This window comes from Bombus pascuorum, chromosome 9 (assembly GCF_905332965.1).
Source record: "Bombus pascuorum chromosome 9, iyBomPasc1.1, whole genome shotgun sequence".
Classification (NCBI taxonomy): domain Eukaryota; kingdom Metazoa; phylum Arthropoda; class Insecta; order Hymenoptera; family Apidae; genus Bombus; species Bombus pascuorum.
This window is the reverse complement of record NC_083496.1, coordinates 7,609,396-7,622,782: the sequence shown is the minus strand read 5'-3', so window position 1 is coordinate 7,622,782 and position 13,387 is coordinate 7,609,396. Positions and strand designations below refer to the sequence as shown.

The window sequence follows — 13,387 nt, the reverse complement described above, 5'->3', positions numbered from 1 at the left end:
CCAACATATTACGTAAACTCTATGAAATGCTATTGTTTGTCTTCATCCCTGCGTCTCGTTCCTTAGCAGTCTATGAGAGGGAGTCTAATGCCTTCCGCTTCAAATGATGCTGATTGAAACTACCAACGTTTTCTGAAAATAACTCCACCTCTCTTACATTGTACCTTTGGCCTGATCTTCTTTAGAGAACGAACGAACGATACTCCCCTTAATGCCCAAGCATGAATAGAAGTTTGGCAATGATGTGAAATTTCCTGTGAAACCTGAAATCCTCAGCTCCTACAGTCTACATCGACTCTCAAAATTAGCTATCCAATGTTTCGAATTGATATTTATTTTGTTAATTGGTAAGAGTTCATGGTTTCGTATTTTTATTATATTTGTTCTTTTTATTAGCTTGTTTCTTTAAAACAGCCAGTTTCATTAACTTTGATCGTTGTGGTTTGAACGAGTATTTATTTCTTCATTAATTTTCGCAATGAAGCAAAATGTTTTGAATAGCAACGAATGTCTTTTTTTAGTTTAAAAATAAATTGCAAGAACTGTGACGTTGTCCTAAATTAATAGTAGTTGTAATTAAAAGTTTCTCTAAAGTGAAAATGTAATAGAAAACGACGGTTGCACAATAATTACGAATCCTGATGGACATGAAATGGAAAATATTCATCACAAGGTAGAATAAGCTTAATTTCATTTTGTTCAGGACTTCGGTAATTGTTTCATGTAAATTGTATGAAATATTATCATAAGTATTACGAAATACTATCGCAGGTGGTATTAATGGTACATTTTCCCAGCATTTACTATGCATACAGGTAGATGCGCGTGCAAATATGACTCTTTCAATCACGCAATTCAGCTCTTCGCATTATGCGGCTAATTAATCATTCGTCATTTGATTGATTATACAAACACGGAAATACGAATCACCGAATAATCCAAGGTACAGGAATCAGAACAAACTTTCTTCTCACTAATATCTTCTGGATCAATATATTTGTGGTTAGAGTCTTTTCTCTCATCTCTTAGAGATATCAGTTTTCCATTCGTGCAATCAGGCTTTTAATTTCATAAAACATTTTCGTATTAAGGAAACACGATTATAACCATTAAGATCATCGGTTGTCTCGTATCGTTATTATCGATTATGGTAGAACACCGTGTATCTGAATTCTATTCATTAGTACGAAATTTTAGTTAGTGTCCGATTAACTAAACTCCTGCCAATTGAATCCACTTATCTGAACACGAACTCCTATTATTTGAATGAGAAATCATAGATAGCAGGGAGAATCGGTGAACTCCTATTATTATATGTATGAACTCCAGTTCCACAAACTGTTTGTTCCTCGACGAGTTCACACAAATGGAATTCCACTGGTACCTATTACGCTATCTCTGTTATCCCTATTTAAAAGTGAGTAGAAAAGTAATAAATAAATCAATAATGTTATACAGAATATTTAAATGTTGGGTTTTGTTTTATCTAAGATTTTGCAAACCTGTCCAAATCTATAATAATAGTATTATTCGATTTTAAAGGCGAAGCACGTCTGGCACACTGTACGACTCTACCGTGACTGGTCTATATGAGATTTTTATCGATCTACAATATTATTTTTCCATTTATTTTCCCATACGTACATATATTGTATACACTGTCTATTATATATATATATATATATATATATATATATATATATATATATATATATACTATATAAGGAAGAATATCAAACTAAAACTAGTACTATGATATAAACCGCAATTTGGAAATATTTTTCCAGTTTATATCTTCTCCACTCTTCTTAGTTGGTAAAAAGAAAAAAAAAGCAATATACTGTACGAAAAATATTTGTACACCATTTATATACCAACTAATCCAGAGATTTCTCGAATGCGACGATTGGTACGTCGAGAGGAGCAAGCTACGCATTGAAAAATCGTATCACGTGCGAAGATCGCGAGAGCGAATTCGAATTGTTCTAAAATAACGCGTGATGGAGCAGCGTCAGATGTGAAATCTCGCGATTGGCGGACGTTTGAGGATGAATTAGACGTTTCACGGTGGTTACCTATTTGACTCGCGCGTCCTTCAAAACGCTGCTTCAAAAGTAGCGGATTTCCACTTGAATAAGATGCCCACGGCTGAGATATTCGCATTTCAAGAAACCGTGAAACTGTCGACTCTTCAGCCTGGTAATATTTGAAAAGATAGCTTTTACTTGACAAAACACGAGTACATATTTATCGTATATACCATGTGTTCTGTATGCGCGACATCCCGAGGCTGTTACGAATTTCCTGTTCAATGTTACACAGTGGGTGGCTCCTTTACCGACTCAGCATTTTCCAGCTGGAAGACGCAAAGCGATTTCTAGTGTAACTCCCGCCGGCGAAGGGCTCCTGTTGCAACCGTTGCGATTCTCTTCCATCCAAGCGATTGGCTCTGTTTAGTCAGAGATGTTCGGTTTAATGATGTATAATTCCGCATAGTTCGTACTCGCGCATTGACGCTCGAATTGACTTTCTTCGCGCGGGATGTCGAGTTAGAGAATTTCTTCCCAGAATATGTCCCACAATGTGATTTTAACAAGATTGGATTAGTAAGTTTCATTGCACTTTATGCGAAATGATAGAACGATAGAGTTAAAATGCATTTTTAACATTGTCAGTCGCATTGACTAGTAACATAGAAGACATGGATAACATAGAGAAAGTAACTTTATTCCGTGTGAAATTCAAATAAATCGTTTTCAGATAACAAATAATCTCACAAAAATAATGTACATTACCCGAATAATTATTTTTTAAATATATCGTTTGGATAGTAATCTGCAGAATTTTTATAATCGATGCTTTATATCTCCTTTCCTTCGTTCCATCGTAATGTATTAAATACATATATATAATATACAGTATATATAGATAATGGAACATCGATAATACAACGATATAAGAGAGATTAAATTTTTCTAAATCCATTTGTTGTAAGGAAGGAAGGAAATATTATCGAAGCGGTTGTTAAATGTTCCAGGTCGTTCAATTGACCTTTCTCGATTTCGTTCTACTTTACTACATTCTCGATTCGTTTATCGTACACTAAACACACTCTAACCGTATATCATGTATTGTGTGTGTGCATCGAATATCTTTCCTATCACAGTTCTTTTCTGTTCATGACGTTCGTATACAAATTGACGTTTTATCAATACTCGCATCTTAAAGGAATTGTTTAGAAACTGCGTGTATAAACTCTCACAGAATATCAAGTGCAAACCGTGCAATATTCGTTTTTCTTGAAAATGACAAGTACATGTCGAATTGCTTTTAAATATTTTCAAACAACATTTATAACTCTATCTTTTTTTTTTTTTATCAAACACGCGTTAGTCTCTTGATTTAGATCGATATTGTAACATGCTAAACAGTATTCACTTGACCCTTTCATACAGCGTACACCACATTGAGAATTAAAGAGAAACGAGTCGTATTATGGAAATTGACCAATTCATATGCAAGACATCCTTGTTATTATTTGAAGATGGAAATTTTGCTTTCATTTTGATATAGGTAGTTTATTTCTCATTTTAATACTATGCTCTGGTTGTACTAACTAATAAACTAATATCGTTGAGAATTCTGATTTTCAATTCGCTAATTATTCATTTAATAATACATTAAACAAGATAAAATTACATAGATAGACTACGTTATTTCTTTATTTTATCTTTCACCCTCCATTTTTTTAATTTAATTTATTTTATAATAAATTTATCAAACTGACACTATGTTAACAAACCAAGACCAATATACATTCAAGTATAAAATTGTTCGTGTCTCTCACAAATGCTGAAGCAATCTGCAAGACATTTTACTTTCGTAGATTCATCTTAACATGTCAAATTTATACAGAGGATCGATGAGGGTCAAATGTTTGAATTATTGAATATATAAGGTAATAGTACATTGGATAATAAATTTGTATAGGATTCTGAATGTACATGAAAAAGGAATCAAAAATAGAAGATAAAATTTCTTTATAAAGAGCTTATTAATCAAACATAATTTTAGTCAATGATAATTGATTATTATATTTAGTATCCGGAGAATTTAATAGTATATCAAGATACGGTAATTTTATTCGTTCGATAGATAAAAGTGTAACGGCAAAGATAAAAAAGTTAGAGTATACTTTGCGAAATATCGTGCAGCTAAAATTGAAGCGGCTAGATACAGCCATGAATGTAATTTCGTGAATTATTTACATGTATAGGTGTACCAACTTGAAGAGAAGCTTTCAAGTAACGGTTCACTTTTTTCTTCGGATCCGGGGTAATGCTTGCAAAACAGAAGCCACTTTAAGACAGCAGGGTGATAATCGAGAATGGTAAGTTGATGTTTTATACTGCATAGTAAAGCGAGGCTACCAGGGTACGAGGGATGAGGTAGCGAGACCGTGCTACCGAGGAAGGAAATCTTTTTTTCCACCAACTTCCTTTATGTTCGAAAATAAGAACAGTTCTTTATGAGCATAGCTTCCTCGAAAAACGTAAATTTAAATCGTTGGATAAAGTAAATTGTCCAGAATCATAATGTAAAAAAAAGAAGGGGGGGCAGGAATGTATATAGAAATTCAAAACATATGAATGTTCTGAAACGTATCGACTAATGGATTTTTGACACAAGGATAGATGATATCGACGGCTTTTATACATTAGTGCAACATGAAACAGGAGATTAATAATAAAAAAATGAATGTAGTCACGGAGCAAGTTTCGACAAAAAAAAAATGTTGACTTTAGAGTGTGAATTAATTTAAGAATAGTGCTTTTCCTAACTAATACTTATTATATACTAATAAAATTTTATGATATATTAACGCATGACATAAACAAACCATACTGTTATTTATGGCAAAACTAAACATAACGGAGAATTGACGAGGAATAATCATCAAAGAGAAATTCATTCGAATAAATCTGATTTTTAAACGTAACTGAATCCTTTGTCTGTCCTTGTGACGATACGTACACCTTTATTTGAATTTGCCGTTTCCAACAATTGCGGTTTCATATTCGAGCTCATATTATTTCATAAACAACTTGACGCATATGTTTTATCTGTAACACAAATATTCGACTGTTTTATCAAATGAAACATTTATTCGACAGTCAACTATATTAAATATTATTCGAAAATTTTACTACAATAAAAGTTAAATAAATTACCTTTTAGTACAATTTTATTTTCATATGGAATTATACGAGCTAGAATATTTTATTAAAATCAAATGACAGAAAATTTGTTTGATACGTGCTACTAAATCAGATACGCTAACGCGTATAATTTCTATTATCATATGTAATAATACATACGTCTAATATATACATGTATAATAGTACTTATCGAAAATTTATTGAAATAAAAAGAAGAATCATTTTCATTCGCTTCGAAAACGAGCAAAATATTCAGTAAAAAAATTTCATTAAAAGAAGGAGAATTTTAATAAAATTTAATTAAATTCTTTACACTTTTAATTTTTCTTTTGATATTATTTTAAATTTCGACCTGAGAAATATGAACAAATCATATATTTTATGGAAGTTAAGCTTAGATAGTTTCTATATTCATCCAATTGGATGATCGATATGACGAAAATTGAACCGAAACCAAATAACTAATTCCTCTTACATTTTATTAAATACACACCATACGATACATTTAATGAGATGTATATAGAAATAGCTATACACATATATACTGTCTTTTGTTATCAATTTATTAACATACTTGATTATTGATTATTAAAAGTGATAAGATTTAATTTTCATTCCTATGCTAATTAAGCATATCAATGAGGAAATAATGATCGTGAAATGAGATTGTCAAACTTGCAGCGTGAGAATCGTAGTAATTTACAATAGTTCTAGTCTATTGAAGTGAAATGTTCTTTTTTCACGTGTTTTCTAATTTACATATTTCCATAGAAAATAAAAGATATCGACAAATCACCGAGCTACCAGAATTTGGTTCACAGATACAAATTCAGCAGCAACGATCGAATAGTATCAGCAAATCCACGAAACGCTTGAAAGTCAATGTTCAAATTGTAATTTGTATAACACTATCCGCCTATCGAGATCAGATCAGTGACAAAATTACCACTCCATTCCAGTGTAACGTGCAAACGCGTCGTATCGATGTGAAAACGTTACATGCAAACGATCTCCCTGCGTTGATTTGCATAACTGATTTAAAAAACAGCGAACAGTAAAGGAAAAGAAGAAAGAAGAAACAATACAAAACGATCGTATTCAGATGAGAGCACGCGTAAAATTGGATTTCTCGTACAACTCGATTTGACCCTTCCAGCAATTTCATGATATAAGCGGGAATCTTGAAAGAAATTTTTATCAGACCTCCGTCGATTTCTTCCTTTTTTTTCTTTTTGTTCCAAAAACCTGCAAAAGCTTGAGGAACACTCGAGGTCATGCATCTATGAAAAATTTATCGCGCGTAAATTATGCAAAATTGCTGTACGTTAAAATTCTCGATACAGACCAACTTTACGATACGAACGTGACTTTTTCGCTGTTTGCGACGTGTAAATGCTTTGTCACTTTCGAATCTTCAGGATGTGATTATGAGAAATATTCCACCTATTTCGAAGGAATTTGTATAATTTTAACGTGGTAGAAAAAAATTGTTTAATTGTGAATTTGAGAACTTTTGGTTCTTGTTACAAATTGATATGCTCTACGAATTCATCGGGATGCAAACATCGAGCGAGAATTGTTGACTGTATGTCTACATTCGTTATACTGCGAGTTTGTGTATACGCATGTCAAAACCAGGAAATCGTCCAAAAAAATTTTCGTTAATGACCTCTCGTCCCTTTGCACAGGACTGTCGGGAAATATTTTACGAGGTAAAATTAGAGTTCAAATGTAGCTTTGGATTAGCTCTGCACGATGAAACTAAAATTCAAACGTGAATTGGCTTGTTTTTGCTTTACTTCGGTTTACTTTTCTACTCAAAATCCTTCGCCTTTGCTCTACGTATGTAGATATTCTGAATTTTTATTTTTTGCGTTTTCGAGCATTGGAATTGTTTTAAGTTTCTTACGTAAAAGGATTTTGAGGTCACAACAATTAAATTTACAATTTATTGTACTGTACGAATGGGTACGTAATTAAGAAAATTATTTATATTCACTACGACGAAGCAGTATTCCAGGACCTTTCAACTAATATTATATTAGTTGATAAAAAATTAAAAATTTTAGATTTCAGAACATTGTCTATTCCTCGCTGCTATATGGGACAGCGTTCTGTGAATATGTTGCGACTAGCATTCATCACATTGCATAATAATAACATTATAATAATAACAACAAGTTGTCACAGTAACCATGATACAATCTACAAAAGGGTGATTCTAATTGTAAGTGAAGAAACAAATCAAAAATACAACACTTGGGTTTTGAGAAAATCAAGTTTGGAATTTATTAAGTATATGCGAATTTGGTTGGGTATGAGTAGACTTTTACAATTTTATAATTTTACGTCAATTAGGGTAATCGAATAATTTGTAGTTTGTAGAGCTAATATATTATTTTTTATAAAATTATTATGATATTTATGCGGTGTAAATCACTGTGGATTAAAACGAATACCGCAGGCTAGAATTTTAATATTCAAAGAAAGAGGAAACGCAAACATAAGAAAAAGTAGGAAAGAAAAATACAACGAAGCTACTGAAATCTCATGTAAATACATATAATGTTCATTTTACGTAAACTGACCGTCGGGTAAAATTAATTTACGTTACAATGCCGTATCTTGGAAAGTGTTCATATTCTCAAATAATTGCTGCTCATGGAGTGCTTAAAGAAGATGATTCTTTTCTCTACCGCTACGTACTTAAATATATAGCTGAATAAGCTAATTAAAATTCAACAAATTAATATTATCAACATTCTCGTTTCCTTGAATGAATTTTAAATATGTTGTTAGTTCATTTAATTAAATGTACGTTCTTCCGATATACTTTTCGCATAGTTCTCCTAACTTTCTGACAATCAAAACTGACAATCAGGTTACGAAGTCTTGTACGTCTCGCAGAATGTAAAGATTGATATGCTATCCTATAAAGATCCTTAAGATAGTGGTTAATAAATTCATAAAGAACGAAGTAAATGTTAATGATCTCGTATTTAGTATATAATGAAAGCTTTATTTTATAAATCCATAAACAACGAAGAAAGTGTTAGAATTGTTATAAGTATTAATATAATATAGAGAAAATCGAAAGCAGAATAAGAAATATATGTAAGAATCAGTTATTCGTTAAGCTGATGTTTATTAAATTAATATTTCGTTTGACGAATAAATTTTCTATGAAGCGAAATTTAAAAAATCTAGAATTATTGTTTGTACCTTTTATCTGTTCATCTGTGGCACAACCATTTATCTTTTCCGATCATGTGAATCTATATGAAAATTATACAAATTCTACCCGAATTCTCTATATCTGCTATACTATTGTAAAATTTCGGTGCAGTGAATCGTATCGAAATTGATAGAAGTACGTCGTCTGTGTGTACGAATTTCAAACATTCTTCATTGAAGTATCTCGCTGGATGAATGACATTGTAGTACATCATTGAACATTCCCTGTCGGTTGGTCAAATGTGTACGCTGTCGTAAAGTAGGTTGCGGCTGCATACGTATAAACATCTCCAGCGCAAAATTAAATTCCGAATAACTAGGAAGCTAAGCTTCATTTGTGTACATCAACTCCTCACATTTTCTTTACATCTATAATTGATCTTACACGCAATTTCTACATAATATTTATAAATATCCTGTATATCGTGCGTCCATATACCGATCGATAATAATACAAATATTCTTTTGTATAGCTTTTCACTGTTGCGTGTTCAGATACGTTTTCTTGATCCAAGAAATAAGAATAAAAATGCGAAATATTTATTTCTATCGGTCTTTAAGCAGATAATAGACTGAAATAAAATATTAGAATTGTTAAAGACACCAAGCTTCATCCGTGTTATAGACTTTGCACGATACACTATTCTTAACAAAAGAGGAACCAGCACGAATAGACTACACCTTTATCGGTCAATTATGCACGCTTAACACTCGAAAGCGCGTGTATATCTTGAAATCAAGCTTGCATTATCTACGTAACTCCCTTCAATACAGCTATCAATGCGCAAGCACTACGATGTCAGTTTACAATGCAATCGAGCTGAATACGATTCCAAGCCAACCGAACACTACACCTACTGTATGCATCAAGAGTTACGAAAATTTGGAAAATAACGCCCTTTGTTATCCTAACGAGGAATGCCATGTAATCGTGTTTCGATTTGAGATGTGCAATCTTCTCACGCGAGTTATTCGTTTCGATCGTAAGATTGTATTATTAACGCGAACGAAAACAATAATCAAACACGTTTACGATAAAAATATATATTAATCAGAAAAGGTATTAGCTTTCCCATTTCTCACAAATAAAAGTAATAAAATAGCGAGAAAATGTTTCCTTGACATATTTTTTTTAATAATATAAATAATAAATTCTTGAGAGGGTTAATCACAACGGAAATCTTTCTCTTCTTCACGTTCCCGACCACAACATCCATGCCTCTCAAATAATGAATGCATGCATGCAGAATACAAAGCTGCTATAGTATAGTTTCACCCATGACCCGATTTTCGACAATTCTGTATCGATTTATTTGACCCTACTGCAACAAGACTGCAATTTCGACAGTTAGAAGAATTTAATACTTGCTCCTGCGAAAATCTATAATGAACATATAACTAAAATTGTAATAAAAGTCCTTTTATCTATATTAATTTGCAAAATCTAATATTTGTCTGATATAGATATCACGTAGACGTTAAAGTTACCAAAATTTTAGTTGATTATAGTTTAAGGAAGTATACGTGATGTGAAGTTGAAACAGTGTCTCTAATATTCCGAAACAACTCAAACCGACAGTTTGAATAATACAAATCACGGCCCAATCGATTGTTTCCCACGGAACGTAATTATTATTTAATTAACAGGTTTCAATGTGTCTCAACGTGTTAATCATTCGTTAATCATGCAAGTACACTGAAACTTCTATCGTTAGTTACTTGATAATGAAAATTTAAAGTCACGTTAAGCCAGGATTATAGCTAACGAACAAGCACAAACAAACGTTGTTAGGATTTCTACTTAACGTTCTCATCAATCACTTTGATAATAAACGAGATACCACTTCGGTAATATCAAGATAGCAAGGATACGAGACTTGTTGAAGTTCGGGGGCGACAGTGTCACTTTTTCTAGTTCTACAAAATCGAAGCTTCTAACGATACCGGGGGTATTCAATTTGGAGTTGAGAATTGTTTACATGCATCACCATCCGTCACTTAATTAATCAATCAGTCAGTTGTATATTACAACTATGTATTAACATATCAGGACAAGCTAATACATTTTGATATTACAATTCGCTCACGTCCTTCAATTTTAAAGAATATTGAAAATTCTGAGTGCAGGCACGAGATGTTTTCTGTTAAAGTTCAAATTTATCCACAAGTTTGTTCAAATTAAAGATTTTATCACGATATTACCTATCCCCGGATCCTTCCAATTATTGGTGATTATCCTACAAAATCTTGAGTTTCGCGTTTAGCGATACAACACAGAAAGCATTTCGGACATTATGTATAATAGCGCGACTAGTAACTTGCAGCGGAATATCCCCAACATAATTCGTATTGCTGCCTATTCAGCAATCGAAACTATATTTTCTCGTTGCCAAAGGGAGAACAAAAATTCTTAAATAAATTCAAACCGTTCGAAAATGCTGACTACGCGGCATAAAATTGTGGTATACGTTTTCTCATTTGCGATTACAGTCACAGGTGTCGGGTGGTTACGCATGGTCTAACCCAAATAACGCATTAGCGGAAATTACGCAAGCGGTATTGCAATCAACAAGCGTTTACTTTAACAGCCACCGGCTGGTAGAGGGACGGTTTAATGAGCTGCTTCAAATTACTAGAAAAATAGGCCACGATCACTCCTATCCGACAATTAATAAAAATCACATTTCGCTCTTGGCAATTACTGGCAACTGCTACGGGGCTGATAGTTTGATGTTATTAGGGGTCATAATAAACTTTTAAAACGCACATTAATCTCGAATAATTTTTTGGTAAGTTCGGATCGTTTAGGAGTGGAGTAGATTAATACAGGTTAGAAGCAACGAAGTAGAGTATAATTAAACTGCGAGAATTTTTAAATGGATGAATTTATGAATCGATAGTAATTATAAGTGAAGAATGATGTGAAAGATATGAAATATATAAAAAGTAATATCATTTATAGCCGTTCCTTTTATCTAATTTCAGAAATTTATGTAATTTCAGTATTTTTACCGAACAAACGCTGCAATATGAAAATTACAAATTTTTCACTCACGGAAGTCCCCATATTCTACGAAGGTTATATGGAATCACCTGCTAGACATTGTAACGCTCTTATCTTCCTCAAGGGCAGGAAAACGAAAAGCAGAAAGAAAACAAGATAACGGATTTTATACATCTTTTATCTTTTAAAACGAAACGAACTAAAGTATCTAAAAATATTATAACCAGGATATTTCTCAAGGATATCAATATTTTACAACGTCAAGGGTACTACGAGATCAATTTTTATCCGCCGAAACAATATTACACGCAACTCGATTTACTATTTGATCACGTACGTAAGTTCTTGTTGGCAACGATACAAGAATCCAGGAGGTAAACACAAGCGAAGACAATAAATTCTCTTATCCATATTTTCTACTAGGAAACTATACCAATTATTCGCTACATTTATCTATGAAACTCAAAGTTACCGTTTCCAACAAAACTACAAAATCGTTGTTACGATCGCTCTAAGCTAACTGAATTTTTTGTGGCCGCCTCAGGAACATCAAAAGGACAAAATTTAACGAAGATGGTTGACAAGGGCGATCGTTAAAGGATACTATCGCTACAAGCAAAGCATTCTTAGTGATAACGTTTTAATCCCCGCGAGACGATGCTGGCCGAGTTAAAAACCGAGATTTAAATCCGCTGCGCCTCGTTATCAACAGTAAACTCTTCGTGAATCATTATAACCAGTTGCTCTGAATCATGGAAAGCTATTGTTTACGCTTTTTGTTTGCTTGCAGGCACCTGTCACAAGTTTCAACGCAAATTATCCTTAACTCTCATGTAATCTCACTCGAGCCTTCGTGAGCCGCAAAACATGGCTGTTGTTGGTTCATTTTCACAAGTGTGTCACGAAGTTCGTTCCGGAGGCATACTCTTTGTAACGATTTCTACTATTCCACTGTTAGCAGAAAAGTCCGCTGTAAAGTTCAAGGAACACTTTTGGTTTGGAGCTATACTTCAAATACGAAGAGTGAACTGTAATTGTTAGAGGATCAAAAGTTTTCTTATGGTCGACAAAGTTTTTGTTTATCAAGCACCATGGTCCTCGAGCGGCTTAAAGTACGTTTCACGAATGATACGGGTAAATGGTAAAAGGACAATTTTTTTGTTGTTTTCGGAGAAAGAAAACAGAAGAGCGATATCGGTCTTTGTAAAGAAATAGCCCTTTGTACCTTTTCAAACCAGTTTCTAATAGATCTGTTCTAATAGATCTGAAAGGTATCGCTCGATTCTACTTTTCAGACGCAATAAAATTGAAAGATATCCCGATGATAAAGGCATAGAAAGGCGAAGAATTCTATTCCTTTATAGATACCCAACAAGTACAAAATACCAAAAGGAAAAATCTGGTACCACTAAGGGAACATCGGTCGATTAATACTCGCATGATTATCGACTAGCGTGTTTTCTGGCTTCCGTGTGATTTCGACAAGCGCACGAGACGAGGAAATACCTGGTAATCCATTGTTTTTTCGAAGAGATAACATACCGTGGTGACAGCTGAGGCTGCTAGTGCGCATGGTTTCGCGGACAACTAGGTACGAGAGGTTCGGTGTCGTTATCTGCGTTTCGAGGCTGTGAGCAACCGGCTCAGCAACATATAGAAATACCAGACGATTCGGTGCTGCGGTACGACCTCGGCACTGAGTACATTTCTCTGGCATTTCCTTGGTATTTCACGCGTATCTCAGACGACTATAGCAATGTCACTTCCCAACGTTGCATGTAAATGTGGCTTCGTGCAGCGTATCCAATTACGTCGACGATTACTGTTCTCTTAACAACTACACGAGTAACGAAATCGAACCTTTTTCTCTTTCTTCTAGCGAGAATATGGAGCTAAATAAAAATTGAAGTTCTTTCAGTATCTATGCTTG

The 13,387-nt window shown here is 33.5% G+C and overlaps 1 protein-coding gene across 4 annotated transcripts in view; it reads left to right on the top strand.

The window, feature by feature from the left end:
* LOC132910634 (tyramine receptor 1-like) overlaps positions 1-13,387 on the top strand; it is a 99,297-nt gene that overhangs the window by 45,332 nt on the left and 40,578 nt on the right. For 2 of the 4 annotated variants that reach the window (XM_060966432.1, XM_060966433.1), the window contains exon 2: positions 4,277-4,390. The exons of 1 other annotated variant lie outside the window; for it this stretch is intronic. The gene's annotated coding sequence lies outside the window, so the exon portion shown is untranslated. Of the gene's footprint in view, positions 1-4,276; positions 4,391-6,756; positions 6,932-13,387 lie in introns of those variants that run through there. One more of the 4 variants, XM_060966435.1, reaches the window with a different exon arrangement.